Raw genomic sequence first — 23,819 nt, forward strand, 5'->3', positions numbered from 1 at the left:
ATTAGTTACCTCCTGAAATATCTTACTAAAGGAGGGATCAACAACATACATATTTGAGAAAGATCCAAAGTCGACAACCTTAATGCTCATGGTAGTAAGCAGGGAAGAGCGACGGCTTAGAGCATCTATTGTTGGTGCGGTTAGCACTAACGGTCTAATTCAAGTTTTGATGAATGATAAAATATGTTAAGTTAGTTTCATTGTTATCTAACACTCTGATTGAGTGTGCAGGCGAAGCCCAGACAGGTCGACGGGCTGACCGAATGTCTAGCACGAAGCCTAGCTAGGTCGACGGGCCGACCGGATAGCTGGCACGAAGTCCAAACGGGTCGACGGACTGACCGGATAGCTGGCACGAAGTCTAGACGGGTTGACGGGCTGACCGGACGTCTGGCAGGTAGGTGAAGGTAAGTCACTGGAGGGGAGTGACTGTAAGGACGCATTCCCGGGAAGGGAACTTAGGCGCTGATCCGACTTAGAACCATTTAGGAACTCTAAGTCGAGATCTTGACTAGATTTCAGTCTCAGAGAGACGGAATCTAATTAATATTCCGCTTATCTATAAATTGTACTAACACTCTGTTTTGCAGGATATATATTGTATGTTTGTCTTCGGACTGACGTTTTCTTGCAGGAAGAATGTTGTTGGAAAACCAGGGTCCGGGCGCTCGAAGGTAAATTTTATCCCCAACGTCGCCTCGCCACGTGGAGTTCGCTGATTGGTTCAGCTACATCACATTTAGGGCGCCTCGAAGGGATCCGGGCACCCCGAACCTCCTATATAAGGAGGGTGAAGGCTAGAGCAACTCAACAACTTACAATCTGCTCTCATGTGCTTCTGTGATGTTGCGAAAGTTCTCCGACAAGTGCTAGTTTGTTTTGTCTTTCTTTTCTTATTGTCGATTTTTCTTCGCTAATTAATTCCTATACTTAGCTTGTAAAAATCTTTCGAATTATTAGTGATTGCCTATCGAAAGCACTCTTGCGTACGGGCCTTGGAGTAGGAGTCGCCAAAGGCTCCGAACCAAGTAAATATGTGTTTGCTTTGGCTTGTTTATTTTCCGCTGCATACTCCACGAAATTTTTAAATCGCTATTCAACCCCCTCTAGCGAAACTGATCGATCCAACAAGTGGTATCAGAGCAGGTATCGCTCTGATTTGATGCAACCACCAATCAGGCAAAGGGGGGTCTTTTTAAAAGAAAAATTAAGTATCGTTTTTGCTTAAAATATATTCTTATGCCTTTCGTTTTTCCCTCCAAAAATATTTTTGAAAAATTCATTTTCATTTTTTCACTGTTGGTTAGTATTAGTAAAATATAGCATTTATCAAAATTTGAAATAATATTTTATTTTTTATTTCGTGAAATATTATATTTTTCTCCAGCACTACTAATCCAAGACCAAGTCTTGGAATTTTTTTGTTTGTTTTCTTGTGTGATAGATCAATGTCTCTTCAAGAAGGACGGAGCATTCACGAACCACCTCCATATGAGATGTACGAGAGACATGAATTCAATTTGTGGAGGATGCAAATGGAAATCTTCATCTTCATAAACGACTTTGATAGTGGCTTGGCACTGAGAAGATCAACACAAAACTCAAAAGCAAACCAAAAGGTAATTAAGTTAGTTTCAGATTTATTACCTAATAAAATTAATTACAGGATAGGAAAAGTCAAGGATGCCCAAGAGTTTTGAACATGTCTGACCAAGTTTCACGAGGAGCCGTTGGAGTTAAACAATCAAGTCAAAATTGAATCTGGACTCGAGTCAGATCCAACGGAAAAACTTACTGAATTAGAAGTTGCGTTCAATGTTAGTAATATTTACCAAAATATCTCTGCTAATAGTAGTTTAAATAATATGCACGTTAATTTGGATATTTCTGAAAATTTATGTGAAAATAGTATAGTTAACAATAATTGTAAAAATACCCCTAGGATATTTTCTGATAAAACAAATCTAATTAATTTAGAAAATATGAAAATAATTCATAACTTAAAAATTCAAATTTAAAACTAAACAAATCTAAAAATTCAAATGATAAAGATAACAAGGTCAATATTAATCTAGATAAAATTAATAAATTTCTTAATAAATTATTTGATCTAGACAATATCTATAAAAAATCCTATCCAAATCTAAGATAATTTAATTAACAAAAAATTAAATTTTAATGATAAAGTTAATCTAATAAATTTCACTAATCATATCAACTTAAATGGAAAAGAAAATATAAGGATACAATCAAAATTAAATTTAACAAATTTAAAATTAAATGTTAAAAATAACATATTAAATAAAGATAATTTAGAAAATTTAAAATCAACAATTAATAAAAGGCTAAAAGATAAATTTTAAAAAATATATAATTTAAATAATTTAATTAATTTAAATTTAAAAATTAATAAAAACTTAAACATTAAAAATAAATTATTAGAAAAAGATAATTCAATTAACTTAATAAAATTAAAATTAAATGATTCATCCAATTAATTCAAAATTAAAAACTTATAAATTAAATAAAAATATACAAAAATCTTAAAAAGAAAACTAATAATTTAGGGGAGGTTTCAAACTAATTGGTACTTCCAAAAATAATCTACCGGACAGAGTAATCGAAATTAACCTACCCGGCAGAGTAATTAGGATTAAAATAAAAAGTGACAAAGTTTACTTGGCCTACGGTAGTGGTGAAGTTTTGGATAATAGTACATTAGGGAAGTATAGTCTATGCATGTCTAGGAAGATATGGCTTCGACCTGTTGCATTTGGCTAAGTGGAACTAACTGAAATTACCATTTATGGATCTTAACTAGTTAGACCAAGGTTTTGTACTAAGTTCGGTGGATAGGACTATTTAGAAAACCTCGAAGACATGGTTACTCTAATGATGTCCAAGTGACTCACCATAGCCTAGAAGTTTATCCAAAGAACGTATGTTTGTTGAGCCCAAAGTTAAACTTAAATCTAACACAAAGTTAAATCAAATCCTAAAAATTGAATCTAACTCATCTCACAAAATTATAAGATTCCCTAATTAAAAATTTAAATCGGGTGAGATAACTAAGGAATAAAAAAAATAAATTAAAATTAAATTAAAATTAAGTTAAAGTTAAAGTAAAGTTAAGTAAAAAAATTTTTAAAAAAATTAAAATTAAATTAAATTAAGTTAAATTAAATTAAATTTAAAATTAAATTAAGTTATGTTTTTTTTACTTAAAAATTTATTTTAAAATTTTTTAACCTAAAAATTTATTTTAATTTTTTTAACTTAAAAATTTTTTAACTTAAAAATTAACTTTAAAAAACTCTTTTTAAAAAAAAATTAAAAATATTTTTAAAAAAATATTTTAAAAACTTTAAAAATCTTTTTAAAAATCCTTTTAAAAGACTCTTTTAAAAAATATTTAAAAAAACTCTTTTAAAAACTTTAAAAATCTTTTTTAAATCATTTAATTTTTTTTAAACTCTTTTAAAAATTTTAAAAACCTTTTTAAAAATCATTTAAAAATTCTTTTAAAAACTTTAAAAATCTTTTTAAAATCATTTAATTTTTTTTTAACTCTTAAAAATTTTAAAAATCTTTTTAAAAATCATTTAAAAATTCTTTTAAAAACTTTAAAAATCATTTAAAAAAAATTCTCTTAAAAACTCTTTTAAAAACTTTAAAAATCTTTTTAAAAATTCATTTAAAATAAATTCTTTAAAAACTTTAAAAATCTTTTTTAAAATCATTTTAAAAATTCTTAAAAATTGATTTTAAATTTTTTTAAAAAATTTATTTTTAAAAATTATTTTAAAAAATTCTTTAAAAATTATTTTTAGAATTCTTTAAAAATTATTTTAAGAGTTAAAAAATAGTAACGGAGATTGATTTTTGGCTCTTTGCATTTAAAAATTTATAGGACATAAAATGATTAGTGAATTTTGAGATCTAGAAATCTCACATTACAGCTATTTCCGATGAATTTAATTATTTTCTACAAATGCTGCAAGGTTGGAACCGCCAACCCAGCGGCCCACTCAACCCGGCCCCACAAGTATGAGAGGGAGTAAATTACGGTGAATACGGGCCCAGCTATGACATGGTGGTCTCAGGTGTTTAGCACGGACAGATATTGATGTTATCGCATTTGCTACCGCAGACCCTCGACCTCTCGACTCATGCTGCAAGAATCCATGTCATAACCGGTTGATCCCGTCCGTGGGGGTTAATTATTTTTTACAAATGAAATGAAAAGAGAGGGAGAGAGATTACTCGCAAACATAATTGTCAGATTAAATATTAGTGCATTCGATAATTATCAAATGTGCTATACATTTTGGTCAATTCAAAAAATTAAGTACTCCAATTGCCTTAAATCAATGGGGCCATTTCGAGAAACAAGAAAAACAGAGTTTCCTCAATAATTCTTCTTTGGTTTCATTAAACAGTTTAGTGAACACTTTCACTCAATGAACACTTTTGAATCATTAGGACTTTTTCAATGCAAGCTTTGTTAAAAATTTATAAGATTAAAAAATCTCATTAATTTTTTTTTTTATAATTGTATAGGTGGGGTTTGAGATTTTTAATTTGAGAGCAGGTTTAAGTTTTTAAACATATTTTGTTTCTTTTGAAGATGGAGTCAGTAATTAATGTGCATGATTGATTGATCATTTTCAAACAATTAAAAAATAAATTATTTGATGAAACAATTAATTATAATGTTTCATTTTATAAATAATTAGTAATAATTAAAATGATTTTTTTCTTTTAAAATTAAATATATTTGAGATACATTAAAAAATATACAAATGACTATAATTAAATTAAATTTAGAACTTAATTAAATATTAAATAAAATGATAAATTATATTAAATTAAAATTCATAAATTAATTAATTTATTAATTTTTAATTATAAGTAAATTAAATTAAAATTTATAATTAATTAAAATATCAAATGAAAAAATTGTATGAAGATTTCATTTTATTGTAGAGAAAATAGTAGATTTGTATCGAAATTGATGTAATATGCATGGAATCATGCAACTACATGTAGAGAGAATTATAAAAAAAAATTATTTAGAGCTAAAATCATTAGAAATGTTTTAAAGAATTTTTATAATATTGACATGATATATTAAAAAAAAATTTTAAAAATTATTTAGAGCTTTAACGATTAAAGACGTCCTTACGGTCTCATAAACAATACGTAATTCTTTCTGTTTGTAGATGATAAACAATAATTCATCTTTCGGTAAATATTTGTTACGGAGTTCATCTTTGATAAATATTTGTCACATTTACTTCATAAGAATTGATGTCCTTTCGTGTGTTACAGTGATTCATGTATGGAGAAAATTGTTAATTCCTATAGTACTTACTGTAACTTTGACAATAAAGTATATGAACAGTTAACCAGATTAAGTCCTAGGATTATGTTTGAACAATAAAAATGTTTTCATCAGTCACGTGAAGGTGGTCAATTCAGATTATTTTTCTTAATTTTTAATATTTTTAAAATAATTTTCTAAATTTTTTTATTTTAAATTTTTTTTTTGTGAAAATTAAATTTAAATAAGGGAGCGTGGTTGTGGAGGGAGAGTTGGTGCTGGGCAGAAACAATACTGCGGTCATCGAGCGAGAGTCGATGGTGATCGGTGGACGGGACGCGTTCGAAAATCACCGCACTAGCGAGGCCCACATAAACGACCTCCTCTTCAGGGCCTGACGCCAAAGCACGCCAAACCCAGCTCCTTTCTTATCTAGGTTTTAATTGATTTTTTATTACATTTAATTTATGTTTTATTGGATTTTCTTGGATGGTATGTCAGTTGTATGAATAAAATAAATCGGTGTTGTAATAATTATAAAATTATAATTACTAGAAATATTGTAATGGTTTCAAGAGACATGGTTAGAATCATTACAAACTGAACTAAACACTGCTAAGTCAGAGCTGACGTTCTACAAGGCTGAGAAGGGCGAGTGCTTCGAGGTTAGGCAAAAAGGCTATCTTGAATCCCAAGAATTTGGTGAGATTTTTGAGGACCGGTCTCGGAGCTGAAGGGGTGGTTCAACATTGAAGAGGATGACTACCTCTTAGTGGAACCTCTCAAGAGATTTATAATTCGATAACAATTGCTAAGAGGACTCCCTAAGAATATTTTAAATAAAGGTAGATTCGCTATCTTAGCGGCTCTCCTAGTGTCGGTTTCACGGATATAGAGGGAGGTTTATGCAGGTACACATGCTATAGACGCATGGCGGGGTAAACCCCAAGTTGTCAGTTCCTGAGAATCGACCCCTGACCATTACGTCAGAGATACCATGCGCCCACCGTCTGCGCTACGTCCTGAGGACAAGAATATTTTAAACAAATTTGACTAAATGTGAGGCATACTTATATGTTTGTACCATGCAATTATTGCTGCATTGTTTTCGTGTTGGATCAAAATCCAAATGTATTAGTATCATAATTTGTTTTTTTAGTTCAGAACCTTGGCTCTATATTTTTTTTTTTTTGAATACTGTAGACTATCTTACAGAAAGAAGATAAAGAGGTGTTCAGTATCTTTTTTTTTTTTTTTTTTTTATTTGTATTTTGTATGTCATCCTTTGTTTTATGAAATGTTTCCAACAATTTATACAACACAATGTTTAAATTAAACTAGTTTTAGAAAATTTAGCTTCTTTTTCCCTTCTCACTGTGCCTCCCTCCCTCCAAAATTCTCCTGCTCAAAGTAAATCTTAGCAACATTCATTTATATTTATCTCCAATTGATCTTTTTGTTTATCCAAAAAAAAGAAGTATCTTTTTTTCCTGTTTTCATGACGGGTAATTATTTTTCATAGATAACTTGATCTGAATTATTAATTTAGGTTGCAGTCCATCTTCCGGTTTTGAATATCATCATTACCTCATCCTTTAACACAAGCAGCGATATGATGAGGAACCTGGTGCTGAATTTCTTGAGAACCAGAAGGCCTACTTCATGGAAGTCGATGCTTTTGAACTCCCTGTAGAGTTCGTAAAAGAAAAATATCTTGAATAAGATTAACAAAATCAGCATACCAGTTTAACCTTGACACTTTGTATAGTCACTGTACCCATCTCTTTTTTTTGACATGCCAATATTTTCAACTCCCATACAGCTAGCGGATGTAAGTTTGACAAAGCTAATGTTACAATGATACTCCTGTAAACCATGAGCATCTTCCCTAATAAAATGATTCAGCTTTTTCTGAATTAGGAAAACTTATAGGCAAGATATGGATGGATGTAATTGCAATTTGTAATTGCTCTACATGCAGCTCCAAATGGGAAACATTCAAGTCTGATGCATGTTTGTTTCTCGAAGCATACTGTTAAAGGAGTTCAGACCCATGTTTGTTTCTCTGATAGCCGTTAGCTAGGTATAACACAATTATAGACCTTTTCAGTCAAACATAGGATTGACAGTTGCAATAATAACAGTGCAGATAACACAAATTGTTTACAGCTTAGAATGGAAAGATCTTGTGTAAGAAAATGTACATCAGTAGAGTTTTGGAACCATGTTGTTGTTGATATGGTCCCTAACCTTTGGGGCGGTTGTTGGGAGCACTTGGTTCATATCTGGTGGATATTTTGAATAGCTACATTTATGGTTTTACTGTCGAAATCCATGATCTTCGTCTAGTTGTCCGAAAGTCGAGGCGATAGATATTAGGGATGTGACGGTCTTGTTGACCGCGCGTGGAATCCTCTTGAACCTGCAACCACAACTAAATCAGTGCCGAGTCAAGGAAGCGGTCCCCGACGTTGACCCTCCGACGTTCAAGTCAGTCACCGGCGATGTGGAAACAGTAGAGCAAGAAGGAAAGCAAGTGAATAGAAACAATAACAGTAATATGCGCATACTTCCGACTAAGCTTGGACCCCCTTTATATAGAGTCCCTATAGCATGCGTGCACGATTCCCAAGGCATGCACGTTTCCCAAGGTATTTTTTGAAAAGACGTGTCAGTAAAGTGTCACTGACACAATACCTTAACGAACCGAGCATATCTCTGAAGTGACAGTAGAAACATCCGCCGTACGATCTTCTATCTGACCCAACCGTCGACCATGTCGCCTGTCAGCGACACTTGCTCCCAAAAGGATATCTCTAGCTAGCATTGTGTCTTTTACTGGGCCGAGCGAGGTAGCCGCTTGGATCGAGTTTTCACTATTTGCTTGGACGAGTGTACTATATATCTAGCCAGGCGGGAAGGTCGTTCGGCCGTTACTCCCACTGTCCTGGCTAATGAGTTCATTGTCTGGCTGAGCAGACTAACCGCTCGGCTGCCCTTCTATTTCCGCGTGGTATGCTCGGTCATAAATCCGCTCCGCTGTTCTTGTAAATAGATATAAGGCCAAGAGGGTTAGCCGCTCGACATGCTTCTGCATATACTTGGTGTTTATTCCTTTATTGAGCGTCGGGTGCTCGGTGTATGGCCGAGCCATGAGTGACACTGGGTCGGGCCTTCTTTATCTCAGTAGGGCGGCCACTCACCCGACCGGCCGCTAGCATAAGAACGTTGACCGCCTTGACTTTGACCTCCACCGTGGCGACAACCCCCCGTAAGGTGGGTCCCTCCTTATCCCCACATCATCACCAATTTCCTGAAACAAAACAAAAAACACAAAAAATATCTGAAGGTCCGATGAGGCAGCCTATGAGAGGGTGAATAGTCCTAAAAATAAATTAGAAAAATCTCTTACTTTCTAACTTAGCAAGGATATTATATTAATTTAGCATAAATAATTAATATAAAAGTAATAACTGAAAGTAAGTTAAGGAATTTAGTTGGTTATAACTTTGGTAGTTGTTAATCTAAAATAGTTAAAAGCTTACTAAAGATCGCCTTCGTGAAGGCAGAGTGACCTCTTACCGTCTTTGAAAATAGCTAAGAAATTGAATACAATAATTGTTAATTAATTTCTAGTTTCATGAGACTTTTTATAGCCTTTTGGAAAAAGTTACAGTTTTTTGAAGGCGCCTTTAAGTGGATAAAAGATTATCCTCTTCTCAATGGTAGTCGACTACTTTTCATTAGAGGCGCCTCTATGGAAGCTCCAAGGTACCTCCAAGAGGCGTGAGGGAGCCTTCAAGCCCCATAAAGGCACCTCTATTAAGAGGCGTGAGGATGCTTCCAAGCTTCTTCAGGGCGCCTCCAAGCTTTTTTAGGGTATCCAGTTAACCTCCAATCGAGTAACTCTTCCTCACACGTATTTGGGTGATTCTCTAGTCATTTGAAGTTGAGCTCACATAGATTCAACTCTGACCTTCTCCGCGATCAGGCCCCCTCCCCGATTTCTTGTCCCTTGAATGCTTTGTGCGTCCTTCTCGTCCAACGATATACTCTTTCACATCTTTTCAAATCTTGAATGCACCGAACTTGTCAACTCATTTCCCATGCCATCTTTCTCACTCGTCGTGCCTTCCACTCGACTTCTTGTGTTCCTAAGTCTCTGCATACTTAGACACAAGGTATCAAAACAACACATGACCTAACTTAACTCGGTTGATCATATCAAAATTAACATGGGGTACTTACTGTTAGTCTCGTGCAGCCGGAAAAGGAGGGTGAATTGCCTGAAATTACAAATATATCTTTCTCGCGACTTTTGACTTTGACTAAGAAACACTTGTTAGAAAAATAGCAATGAATTGCATAAAATTAAGCGACGCTACTAGATTTACGTGGTCTGTAATCGAGAAGATTGCTAACCCAAGACGAATGTAGTGCACTATCAAAACTCCTTATTCGAGCAATTTCTTAGAGGTGGAGAAGCCTCGTACAATGATTGACAACTCAGAAAATGGAAACAGAAAGTAGATATTCGAATACAAGTGTAGTTTGTTGGTGCAATATCCCTTAGGTCAAGGTTGACTGATTTGACCAAGCTTGAGTCTTGGTCATAGTTTCGATGTTTGACAATACATGTAGACACATGGACAATGCAGGTGCAGTTGTTCATATGGGGAGATTCTGATCAGGGACTGATCAGTGTGAATGAAGAAGAGTCAAGTAGAAATACCTGACTGGATGGAAACCCTGGTGAGTGAAGCCAGGTGAAAGTCCTAGTGAGTGAAGCTAGGCAGAAGGAAACCCTGGTGAGTGAAGCCAGGCAAGGGAAAATCCAGATGGATCAAGGATGATCGGACATCTGGTGTTGGGAAGTCCAAGTAGGACAAATGATTGACTGGATACTTGGCACGAAGATAAAAGTCCAAGTGGGTCAAAGGGATTGACCGGACACTTGGTGGGGAGTCCTAGCAGGTCAAGGGAGTGACCAGATGTTAGGCATAATGTACCAACAGGTCAAGGTTGACCGGATGTTGGTTTGGGAGGTTTGGGACTTGGTTTTGGGCAAAAACCAAGTGCTGGATCAATCCACGGATCGATCCAGGCTCTGGATCGATCAGTGGATCGATCCAGACCTTTCCCAGCGAACAGAAAGCCTCTGGATCGATCAGTGGATCGATCCAGAGGTCCCAATCGATCAGTGGATCGATTGGGACGATGCTGCTTCGCACGATAGGCGCTCTGGATCGATCCGTGGATCGATCCAGGCATTTTTCCAGAGCACAGAGGCGCTCTGGATCGATCCGTGGATCGATCCAAAGCCTCCCCGATCGATTGGGAATAATCGAATCGATCGAGATCCGACCGTTGGCATCGATAAAGGCCGCAGGCGCACGATTCCTTCGGTACTTCTTCACCGATTCATTTCAGATCTTTACCAACTCCTCCACAGCTCTTCTCAAGCTCGAGGTCGCCAGTTCTTGAAGGTTCTTGGAGGCTCTTCCAAGTCAAGAGGCGGATCAAAGCAAGAAGAAGAAACTAGGGTTAGGGTTTGTACACTCATTGTAAGCTTGTAAGCTTGTATTTCTTTACTACCCTTTCTTCTTCTTGTATTGAGTCTTGTAGGGCTTCTCCTCCCTTGGTAGTTACCATAAAGGAGAGTTTTATTTAGTGGAGGGTGTGTGTGTTGGTGTGGATCCTTGGACTAGTCACCTCTTGTGAGGTGGATACCAAGTAAACCAACCGTGTTAGCGTTGTGTGATTTGTTTCTGTATTTTCCGCTGCATATCTTCGAAGAAACAAGCAACGCCGAACACCGGGCACGCGACGAGCTATTCACCCCCCCCCCCCTCTAGCTACTTTTGGTCCTAACAAGTGGTATCAGAGCGAGGCCGCTCTTCATCGGAATCATCGCCGGAAGGGGCAAACAAAACAAGCAAAGCTAGAGGGTGAAGAAGTTGGAGAAAATTCATCAAAGTCAAAGAAATCAAAAGGCTCAACTTCAAGATGCAATTCCAAGATGGACTTGGATTTGACACAAGGGTGGCTCCACCATACACATCCACAAGATTCGATTCTTGGAGATCAAGAATCGAAAATTTCTTGATGATGGAGATAGAGCAATGGTTTGCTCTCATGGAAGGATTTGAAGCTCCAACAAACTCCAAGGGCAAGCCTCTCAAGAAAAGCAAATGGAGTCAAGAGCAAGTTCAAAGGAGCAAGGCAAATGATAAAGTGACCAAGCTTTTGGTCAACTTATTGCCAAGCAATATTTTGGCTCAAGTTGGAGAATTCAAGGATGCCAAGGAGCTTTGGAGCAAGTTGGCATTAATCCATGAGATCCCCTCCACTGTACCGAATCAAGAGGAATCCAAAGAGGGCGACTCAATGGATCAAGATCAAGAGGAGGACTCCGAAGTTGAGAGATGCCCAACTTCCGAAGAAGAAGTCCAAGAGGAAGCTTCATCCTCAAAGGAGTGCAATCAAAAGAGCAAGGAAGTAGTATATTCCTTGTTTCATGTACAAGAGGATGAAGAAGAAGGAGAAGCCTCCACCTCTAGGATTGAGGGGGAGCAATCTTCATTGACACCGGATCAAGAAGAAGGAGAATCCTCCACATCCGGGACAAGAGAAGAAGAGGATGAAGAAGTGTCCACCTCCACAAGTCAAGCAAAATCAAATGGAGGAGTATCAAATTTGGATCAAGAGGAAGCTTCTACCTCCGGATCCAAAGGAAAAGATGTCACCCCTACAAGCAAAGGTATAAATATTTCAATTAATAATAAAAATCATATTATATGCTTTGAATGTAGGGAACATGGGCACTACAAAAGCAAGTGTCCTAAATTGGCCAAGAAGAAGGGCCAAGTGGCACCAAAGGGTAAGGAGAAGCCAAAGGAGACCATCCCCGGAACAAAGAAGAGCAAGGAGCACATTGTGTGTTTCTCTTGCAATCAAAAGGGGCATTACCGGAGTCAATGCCCTAAGGGGAAGGAGATGGTCAAGACTCAAGGAGGAAGCTCAAGTCAAGGGGGAGCCTCTAAGGTAAAAAGGAAGGTAACTTTTATTGAGCCTACCCCTTTACATTATGGTAAAAAGCATGATAGTTCAAATTTTTATCATTTTACCATAAGAATAGAAAGCATGAGGGCTTTAAGGAAAAGCATGTGGCCTTACATGCCAAAACTACCCAACCTAAGGTTAGGAAGGTAGATAGACATTTGGGCAAGAACACTAAGGATAATAGATACAAGCCCAAGAATAAAAATGCTCATGGACCAAAACCTAAGGATTTAATAATAGAAAATCAAGTCTTGAGGTCAAGACTTGATAAAATGGAAAAGACCCTAAAAAGGATGGAAAATATCCTACAAGGGCAAAATAAGCAATACCTAGGTCTAGGAGCACAAAGGTCATCTAATGGCCATAGGGGTTTGGGATACAAACCAAAGGCTAAGAAAGATGAAATCTCTTACCATAGGGTTCCTTATAGTTATGGAACCAACCCTAGGTCTAGCGGTCAAGCCAAAAATACAAGGGAAGTTATTCCTAAGAGTATTTTTGCAACAAATGTGACTAAGACTTCTAAGAAGTCTAAGAAAGTCACAAAGAAGGTTACAAGGGAAGCAATCCCTAGAGTTGACCTAGAAAAGGTGACCAAGGTCTCTAAGAAGCCAAACAAGGTCACTAGGAAGGTATCTAGGGAAGTTATCCCTAGTGAATACCTAGAGCATCCAAGGAGCACCAATAGGTGTTGGGTTCCTAGGAGCATCTTCTCTACCCCATAGATGGGTTAGAGAGTGTCAACTCCGATTAGAATGGTAGTTAACCCAACTTTGAGGAAATTGACACTCAAGAAGCATTTTCAAGGTTTTTGTTAACCTTTGAAAATGAAATGGAATTATTATTTACTCTTGGAAAGAGTAAAATGTGCTATAAAGGAAGAAATTTGAGATGACTTTAAATGGCACAAGAAATCAAGTGTTAAGAAATACCAAATTGGGACTTTGGTATTGTCTTAGGAATTTAAGGCAAATCTAAGCCTTAATTTAAAGTGATTACTCTTATGGGAAAATGAAATATGCCAACATTTGAGGATTTTTTTTAAATTTTCAATTGGCATAATTAATTCAAGAGATTAAAGAAATGTCAAGTTGGGTTTTGGCATTTTCTTAAGGAAATTGGGCAATCTAGGGTTTATGCTTAAGGATTAGCTAAGGGTTAAGGATACTTAGATAGATAATCTAGCTACATTTTAATTATGCTAAATCTTGCCATGTTTGGTTGCCCATTATATGCCATGACATCATGTTTTATTTGAGCATTCATGTTTTATTATGAAAAATCAAAAAATACCATGTCATGACATTCATACATCATGTAGTTATAGGATATTTTCTTTTGAAAAAGTATTTCTTTTTGATGTATGTCATAACATTATCATGCATTAAATTTAATTCCTTGTAATTAAGGACAAATGACATTTAACAACACTTATTAACAAGTGACATCCTAGGTGGCTGTCTAATATCTCTAAAATGCCTAGATAGATATGCATGATCCCTAGAATAGGGCAAAACCAAAATCTCACATCTCACAAGACCTATAAGATGACTTGTATGTGTGTTAGTGTACATTTGATACAAGTGAGATGTTAGGATGATGAACAAAACTCAATATGTTGATTTAGTGCATTCTTTTGAGTTCTAAGTTCATCAAAACACATAGTTATGTGTTTTCCCATCATTGGGAAAGCTAATGTACAAGTCATGTGCATTAAGCCCAAGGAACATGGTGGGATATTGGTTTGAAAATGTTTTCAAAATGATTTTGGAAAACCTTGGTGAAGGCTATCTTTTGATAGTAATCACCATTGAATAGTTAGACACAAACTTGAAGAAAACACTAAAGCTTTTGCAAGGTTGCAAGTTTGTGTCAATCTTTGAAAATATGAAGTATTTTCATAGAAAACTATTTTTCCTTGATAGTATATGCCCTAAATAATAGCTACACAAAATTTCATGATTTTTGGATTTTTGTAGAATTTTCTAGGGATTTCTGAAGTTTACTGATTTTGAAATTCAGCAACTATCAGAGCTCCGATCGATCCATGGATCGATTGGGGTTCCTGAATCGATCCGTGGATCGATTCAGAAGGCAAGTCTCCCGCGAGCAGAAGCTCGCTGGATCGATCAGCCGATCGATCCAGGAAGTTTGAATCGATCAGTGGATCGATTCAGAAAGGTTCAATCGATTGGAACCCAACTCCAATCGATCCAAGTTACTGATTTTGGCTAGGAAAGCCTGATTTCAACATCTTTAAACCTATTTTAGTCTAGGTAACCATTCCAAACCCCTCAAAATACATTTGTATACATAAAAAGGGTATTTTCATGTTGAAAACAAGGATGGATTGGTTAAGGAAGGCTAAGTTGAAGTTTAGGTTGAGGTTTGTTTCAGATTTTGAATATTTGAACCTCAAAACTTCTACAATAGAGTTTCCTAAAGTTTTAGGGATTCCAGGTCATTGTTGGTGCAATGACATAAGTTACCACCATGTCTTTAGGGGGAGGGACTCTTTAAAGGCATGAAAATTATTTTTCATGAACCTTGGAAGTTGGTTAACCTTCCGTTAATTGGAGTTTGCTCATGGATGAGCATTTGATAAAAAAATGAAGGGTATGGGACCTTCATTTGGGTTATTCAAGTGGTTAATGCTCAAGGGTGAGCATTGATGATAATGAAGGGTATGAGATCTTTATTATCGTGTTGATCATAACGAGTGAAGTTGTGAACAACGATGAGCAACTCTTCAGGGGGAGAGTTTTTCAACAATGGGGCATTTATTGAAGAGTGCCAAAATTGAGGCACGGGTTTAAGTGTACTCAAAGATGGGTTGATGTGTGCCAATAGGGGGAGAATGTGTGGTTTAAGTTAGGTTTTCATTACCTATGGGGGAGGTCATAGGGGGAGAATGAAGGGAACCAACATTCATACTTTGGCATGAATGGAGTTAAGGCTATGGGATTAGCTTAACTCAGAATGGTCCAAACTTAAAGGTATTGTCAAACATCAAAAAGGGGGAGATTGTTGGTGCAATATCCCTTAGGTCAAGGTTGACTGATTTGACCAAGCTTGAGTCTTGGTCATAGTTTCGATGTTTGACAATACATGTAGACACATGGACAATGCAGGTGCAGTTGTTCATATGGGGAGATTCTGATCAGGGACTGATCAGTGTGAATGAAGAAGAATCAAGTAGAAATACCTGACTGGATGGAAACCCTGGTGAGTGAAGCCAGGTGAAAGTCCTAGTGAGTGAAGCTAGGCAGAAGGAAACCCTGGTGAGTGAAGCCAGGCAAGGGAAAATCCAGATGGATCAAGGATGATCGGACATCTGGTGTTGGGAAGTCCAAGTAGGTCAAAGGATTGACTGGATACTTGGCACGAAGATAGAAGTCCAAGTGGGTCAAAGGGATTGACCGGACACTTGGTGGGGAGTCCTAGCAGGTCAAGGGAGTGACCAGATGTTAGGCATGATGTACCAACAGGTCAAGGTTGACCGGATGTTGGTTTGGGAGGTTTGGGACTTGGTTTTGGGCAAAAACCAAGTGCTGGATCGATCCACGGATCGATCCAGACCTTTCCCAACGAACAGAAAGCCTCTGGATCGATTGGGACGATGCTGCTTCGCGCGATAGGCGCTCTGGATCGATCAGTGGATCGATCCATGCATTTTTCCAGAGCACAGAGGCGCTCTGGATCGATCCGTGGATCGATCCAAAGCCTCCCCGATCGATTGGGAATAATCGAATCGATCGGGATCCGACCGTTGGCATCGATAAAGGCCGCAGGCGCACAATTCCTTCGGTACTTCTTCACCGATTCATTTCAGATCTTCACCAGCTCCTCCACAACTCTTCTCAAGCTCGAGATCGCCAGTTCTTGAAGGTTCTTGGAGGCTCTTCCAAGTCAAGAGGCGGATCAAATCAAGAAGAAGAAACTAGGGTTAGGGTTTGTACACTCATTGTAAGCTTGTAAGCTTGTATTTCTTTACTACCCTTTCTTCTTCTTGTATTGAGTCTTGTAGGGCTTCTCCGCCCTTGGTAGTTACCATAAAGGAGAGTTTTATTTAGTGGGGGGGGTGTGTGTTGGTGTGGATCCTTGGACTAGTCACCTCTTGTGAGGTGGATACCAAGTAAACCAACCGTGTTAGCGTTGTGTGATTTGTTTCTATATTTTTTGCTGCATATCTTCGAAGAAACAAGCAACGCCGAACACCGGGCACGCGACGAGCTATTCACCCCTCCCTCCCCTCTAGCTACTTTTGGTCCTAACATAGTTCACAATTAAGAAGGTTGGGGTTCTATTTATAGCTCACTAGTCGCAAATGGATGTTTGATGACGTGGCAACTTTAGGCGCCTGGACCTGGTCCGGCCGCCCCTAGCGTTGCATCTCATCTGCTCACAACGGCTACGCAACGGTCTAAAGATAAGACTTTATCCTTGTCCGGGCGCCTAGAGTGTTGTTGGCGTGGTCCCAAACGTCATCCACAACGATGAGGCGTCTGTTGCAAATTAAGGTGGTTCAGGAGCTCGGAGTCCTGGCGCCTGAACAAGGTCAACTCTGAGTTGACTTTTTCCCACTACGGCTTTGATTGCTTGAGTGATTCACCGGTCATTCAGAATTAAGCTCACCCGAACCCAACTCTGACCTTCTCGAGTAGACTTTCGCTTCGGCTCCTTATCCCTTAGAACATCGCGTGTCCTTCTCATCTGTCGATGTACTCTTCTATAGCTTCGCGTTCCTCAAATGCACTGAGTTCGTCGACTCACTTCTCGTGTCATCATTCTCTTCCGTTGCGTCTTCTGTTCAATTTCTTGTGTTCATAAGTTTTTGTACACTTAGATACAATAATCAAACACCACACAACCTAATTTAACTCGGTTAATCACTTTAAAACTTATCCAAGGTATTTATAATCTCCCTCTTTTTAATATACATCAACCAAGTTAAAATTAGAGTAAAATAAAATTTATTTGGAAAATAAATTGACGAGAATAATACAATTAAGTACAACTAACCTATTGTAAATAAGTCTTAAATTTAAACTTCCAATTTCTCTCCTTTGACCACAATAAAAAAATAAGGGTTAATTTTCAAAAGAAATTTTCAAAAATTTACTGATGGTGATTTGAAAAATGCCCAAATATGAGAAAATTTCTATATCTGAATTTATAAGAATTAAAGATGTCAAAAAAATATTTTAAATTTTTAAAAATACTAAAAAAAATTTGGTGGTAAAAAAAAAATAAAGATCAAAAAAATAATTTGACGAAAAATACATATTTATTTTGAGCCGTATAAATTTTCTAATTAGAAATAATGATTTTTAAAGTTAAACTTATATTTTCTAATTAGAAATAATAATTTTCAAAGTTAAATTTTTAAAAATGTAATCTGATATATATCGTGATAATTTTTTTTTGAATATATAAAATTTAATGTTTATATAAAAAATTAAAATTTTGAAATTAATGTTTTAATAACTTTTAATTATAGAAATATTGGTTTCGGTAAATAATTTAGAATAAATCAGATAAAGGTAAAAAAATTTGAAAAAAATATTTTAATCAAAAATATATATTTTATCTTAAAAATAAATATTTATAAAAATAACTCGCGAACCTTTTTTAAATATTAAATTATAATTTTTTTAAAAGATTTATGAAAAAATATTTATTGGTTAAAAAATTCTCAACGAAAAATTAAAATCTAAGTAATTTTGAATCGATAAGATATGAAATAATTTAATTGAAATATTAGATAGTTTTAAAGATGCAATGAAACAAATTAAAATTAAAATATGCATAAAGATTTAAGTTAAACATTATTTAAGAATCCAATATAGATTCTTACTTGTTAAATTAATTAGAAATGCTCGGTAGATGGAATTCTACTTTGTCATTTGTCACTAAGTCGGCTTGCTCCTTCTAGCTCCAAAGGTGTACTTCTTTTTCGTCGTCGTATTGATCTTTAGGTGCAGCAAATCCATATTTGATAGTTAACAAATTTTCAAAATTAGTCTTAAAAATACTTCCATCCTTTTCTTCCACGTGACGAAATCTCTCTTGAACTTTGGTAGGTCAATACTCGCTCCAGTCATCTCTGGGTTACTTCAGTCGACGGTTAGTCCTTCTGAGGCGGTTAAGCTTTGTATCAATTATTGGTATCGTACGACTGGCAAGAGGAGGGTGAATTGTCTGAAATTATAAATATATATACCTTTCTCGCAACTTTCGGCTTTTACTAAAAAACATTGGTTAGAAAAATAGAAATGAATTGCATAAAATTAAATGACGCTGCCGGATTTACTTGGTCTGCAATCGGGAAGGTTGCTAATTCAAGATGAATATAGTTCACTCTCAAAACTCCTTCTTTGAGGAAATTCTCAGAGGCGAAGAAGCCTCATACAATGATTGATAGCTCTGACGATGATAACAGAAAGTAGAGATTTGAATACAAGTGTTGTTCATAATGAAAAAGATCGGGGCTATATTTATAGCCCATTGGTCAAAAATAGTCATTTACTGACGTGTGATTCCGGGATCCTGGACTCGGTCCGAGGTGCCCCAAGCGTCGCATCTCATCTGCTCGCAACGGCTACGCAATGATTTGAGGATAAGACTTTATCCTCGCCCGAGTGCTTAGAGTGATGTTGTCGTGGTCCCAAACGTCATTCGTAGAATTAAGGCACTTGTTGCGAATCAAGGAGGTTCGAGCGCCCGGACCCTCTCCAGGCACCCAGAGTCCAAGCGCACGAACCCTCTCCGGGCACCCAGAGTTTGTTCGCCTAGACTTGGTCTAGGTGCCTAGATCTAGGCTCCTAGACAAGATCAACTCAGAGTTGATGTTGTCCGACTTCAGCTCCAATCGCTTGGGTGATTTACTCGCCATCCAGAGTTGACTCACCTGAACCCAACTCCGACCTTCTCCTCATGTAGACTTCCACTCTGGTTTCTCGTCCCTCTAACATCGTGCGTCTTTCTCGTTTGCCAATGCACTCTTCTACAACTTCTCGTCTCTCAGATGCACTGAGTCTGTTAACACGCTTCCCGTGCCATTCTTCTCATCCACTACGTCTTCTGCTTGACTTATTGTGTTCCTAAGTTCCTACACGCTTAGACAAAAAAAATCAAAACACAATATGACCTAACTTAACCCGGTTAATCATATTAAAACTTACTTGTGGTATTTACACTTACTATCTTTCCTTTTTTTTTGATATACATCAACCCAAATTAAAATTAGGGTTAACCAAACTAATAAAATGCAATTAAGATTTAAATATGATATTTAAACTGATTAAATTAAATTACATAAGAAAATAAATATAACAATAAAAAATAAAACCTCTGTCTAAACTTAATATCTTCTCCCTTTGTCACAAAAAAAAAGAAAAAAATAAATAGAAAAAAAAAACTATATATAGGGGTCGTACATAAGCATTCCAAAGCTATGAATTTTTACCAAAATTAGTTCGTAAAGAAATTAATCTTTAAGAATTAAGTCTTATATTTTTTAAAAAATAATTTCAAAATAATTTAAAGTTTTATGAAAAACAATAAAAAAATTTATCAAAGTCAAAGATAATTTTTCGGATCAATAAAAAAATTTTCATTAGCAAACTATTTTCTTCTATTATCAAAATAAATATTTTAAGACAGAAATATATATTTTAAAAGTTTTAATATTAAAAATATTTTAGACTTTAAAAATTTATGCCAATTTTTAAGAGCATTTGAAATATAAGTTTGTAAAAAAAAAAAAAAAATTAAAAATAAAATTTTGAAAATATTTAATTATAAAAACTATTTTAGGTTAAACATTCATAAAAATTAATTTACGATAAAAAAAAATTAAAATAATTTCTGTCAACTGACAATAAAACGTTTTATCATAAATATGTAATTTTTTCAAGAATCATTTTTTGAAATAATTTTAATTTTTAAAATCTGATTTACTTAAAAAAATCAACTATATAATATAGAGAAATGATATTCATCTAGAATTTTCATCTATAAAATTCATCTAGATAGACACATAAATGATGGGACCCACCATTTCACTTTTTGTGGGTCCATCATTTATGTGTCTATCTAGATGAATTTTCTAGATGAAAATTCTAGATGAGTATCACAGCTCTATAATATAATGGTCAAAAAAATTATAAGTACATAATATTTTTATTTTTCACAAAAAAAAATAGATAAAAATAAAAAAGACAATCTACTAAACCATTAATTTTGCTAAAAATGTTAATAAATCAACATTATTCAAATTTATGACAAATTTTAAAAAAAAATCCAACATTTCAAGAGGGATTTTGGAACTTAAAATAAGTTTCTACCTACTAAATTAATAAGATAATTTTTTAAAATGTTTTTTTAATTATTTTTCTAATTTAACCTTTATAAAATCTAAAATACCAATTAAGCCCTTAAAAATTTTTTAAATTCTGAATATGTATATTCTTTTCTAAGGTTTTTTATTTGATCGTTTAATTTATCATTTTTAATTTTCAGTCTATCATAATCTTCTAATAAATATGTTTTTGCTAGCGTAACCTTTAATTCGATATTTTCTCTTTTTTAATAGTGCAATCTTTGTTTTAAATTTGTATGAACTTTTAAAAAGCATTTTTATGAACTCGTACAATTTTTCGAGAGATAAGGAACGCACCTCACTTATCATATTATTCTCATAGTCTTGTGCTTTCCTTTTATTGTTGCTTTCTTTTGACCAATCTTTTCTTTTATCGATGTTCATTTCGGACGAGTTTTCGTTGTCTTCTTAGTGATCCGCCATCAGTGCTAACCCAACATATTCTTCTTGCTCGGACTCAAATGAGAATTCGTCTCACGTTGCTTTTAAGTTTTTTGCTTAGATCTGCTTGACCCTTGGTATTTTTTTTTACTTTTTAACTTCGGGCAATTATCTTTGACATGCTTTTCTTTTTGGTAGTGGTAGCATAACACCTTCTGAAAATATTTTGTTGCTTGTCTCTTGTCAAAATTGTTACATTTTAAAATTTTTGAAAACTTTCTTACCAGTAAAGTTCTTCATTTTTGTGGAGAGAAGCTTTAGAGTCGAGTCGGGTACATCAATTTTTTTTCTTTTAGGATGATGTCCTAAAATATCAAATATATATATATAATTTCAATATATATGCATATTTAATATTCAGGGAGGAAAAGGATTTAAAACCATTAAAAATTGGAACTAATTAAATTTATATAGGAAAATAATTGAACAATAATTGATAATTAATAAGGAAATAAATTTATAAGATTTTCTAAAAATTTTAAGAATTTTTCTGTATTTTAATCAACATTTTTAGATTTTATGGGAATAAGAGGGGTAATAGAAAAGAGTTGGAGTACCCTATTTAAGTTGGGAGTTAGTGAATATATTAACATAAGTTTTGATTTGTAATCCTAAGTTTTTATCTCTCCCACTGTTCGACATCTTTACACGTGGCGTTGTCATAGGGTCTGACTTGTCGTCATCGTTCATGAGTAATCGAAGCTGCGTCACTGTGCAGCAGCCACCACCGGCGCCGTTAATGCGAGCGACTGATTTCGGCATCACGTCTCTTCATCATCCACGGGCACGCGACGTTTCCGCTACATTTAGGACCGGTGCCAACCAACCACCGGCGTTGCTCCTCCGTCACCCCGAGCAAGCCAACGCCGGCACTGCACTCCTTCCCTCATTGATCGCCGGTTGTTCCTCTCCACCCGTGCCATGAAAGACTATTGCCATTGCCTTTTATTCCTGCGCACTACAAGTAGCCAAGCGTCGCCTCCTCCGTCCTTTGCTCCACATTAGCCGACTGCCACAGGAACCCACAATCGAAGCTGGCCGACCTTGCCATCGCTCGAAAACCATGGACTTGAGCTCGAGACAAACTTTGGACTTAAAGAGAGTTAGACCACTTTACATTAGAGATGGGTAATTCTTGCTTGTCTTTCTTAAATAATTGATCTTAGTTTAATATGATAAATTTAAAAAAAAAATTATATTTATTTTTAGATTTTTATATTAAAAAATACAGAAATAATTTGATAAATTGGTATATATTATGTTTAATTAGAATATATATATAACAATAGATACTATATACAAAGTTTAAATTATAATTGAAAAGTACATGCAAATTTTCCCTTTAACAATTAGAATCTATCAAGCTGGATAGCACTAGCGTCATGGCTACGAGCTGGATAGCACTAGCGTCATGGCTACGCGGAATACCAAGTCAAACTAAGGGCAACATATAAATTGAAGCCAAGCTAAGGGGCAACACAATATACAATTTTCAGACAAGCAGGAACTGAATCAGAAATTTTATATTAGGGGAGTGGAAGGCAAAAAATGTGTTGTTTTGTTGAGGTGGGACGTTCTCCAACACGTTATGACATCGTCGAAGGAGCTAGGTTCGATTAGTCCATTCCTATGAGATTCAAACCCATGTTTTACCAAGTCAAAATTATTCTTGAAATAAAGATAGGTTGGATAGATTTTCATTGGTTAAAGTGATTGAATTTATAGAGGCGATCCCTTATTATAAAAAAAATAAAAACTTCTAAAAAATTAAAATTTTATAAATAATAAATAAATAACACTTATCATTTAAGACCAATTAAAGATAAAAAAAATACAAAATAAAAACTAATTAATAGATTTTAAGACCAATTATCACCTATATATATATATATATATATATATATATATATATATATATATATATATATATATATATAATTTTGCATTAATATATTTATGATATGAAAAAATATTAATTAAATTTTACTAATTTTCAAAAACTACTTTGAAAAATTATATATAAATTTTACTAAGATTTATGAATTTAATTTATTAAAAATTATGTTAAGTCATTTATTTTTATAATTATTTTTAAAAATTAATGTTATCCTTTTAATTGGTAAGAATTAATTTTTTTCTTAGTAATATTTAATTGAAAATGATAATTGATAAAAATTAAATAAAAAGAAATGAAATAGTCAGCTACAACAAAATATTTTTTTAATAATATTTCTATGATTTCCTTTTCTTGAACAAACTGTTTACAAAAACTATTTTAAAAAAGTTACAAATTCCGTTCCTTATTAATTAAATTAAATTTATTTAAGAAAATACTAATAATATAATTAATAAAAAAATAAATTTATATGATTATATAAAATTTATTAGATTTAAAAAATAATAAATTTATATTATATTTTAATATAATAAGTCAATCTGGTTTTGAGAAGGCGTGTCTAACTATCTATTTAAATCTACTTTTCTTTATCAAAACCTAAGTTTTGTTTAAACCATTCAACCTTAAACCGCCGCCTGCCGCGTCCCGCCAGCCCCCCGCCGCCCGCTGCGTCTTATCCCCTCTGTTCGTGCTCGGGCCCGTGAGCATCTCGA

Source organism: Zingiber officinale, chromosome 6B, assembly GCF_018446385.1.
Source record: "Zingiber officinale cultivar Zhangliang chromosome 6B, Zo_v1.1, whole genome shotgun sequence".
Taxonomy (NCBI): domain Eukaryota; kingdom Viridiplantae; phylum Streptophyta; class Magnoliopsida; order Zingiberales; family Zingiberaceae; genus Zingiber; species Zingiber officinale.